We start from the raw sequence: 310 nt of genomic DNA on the forward strand, positions 1-310 counted from the left end.
TGAAAAGACTTCCATAAATGGGGATGTCATGGTATCATGAGGGTGTTGGGGCAGAGACAGCTAGATGTGCTTACCATGTTTCCCTGATAATAAGACACTGTCTTATTATTTTTTTTGGAAAGAAAAACACCAGAGGGCTTATTTTCAGGGGAGGGTTTATGTTGTCCTGCCTCAGCTCTCCTCCGTGGCACTGCTCTCAATGGCACCAGCAAGCAAATCACTGGGGAAGAACAGGATGACGCGCTCACTGCTGCAGCTCTGATTGGATGCAGCTCGGAGCACGGCGTGCGTTTCACCCGGGGGGGGGGGA

This window comes from Petaurus breviceps, unplaced genomic scaffold (assembly GCF_028583685.1).
Source record: "Petaurus breviceps papuanus isolate PSGF00001 unplaced genomic scaffold, PetGlider_PUasm1.0 90617, whole genome shotgun sequence".
Taxonomy (NCBI): domain Eukaryota; kingdom Metazoa; phylum Chordata; class Mammalia; order Diprotodontia; family Petauridae; genus Petaurus; species Petaurus breviceps.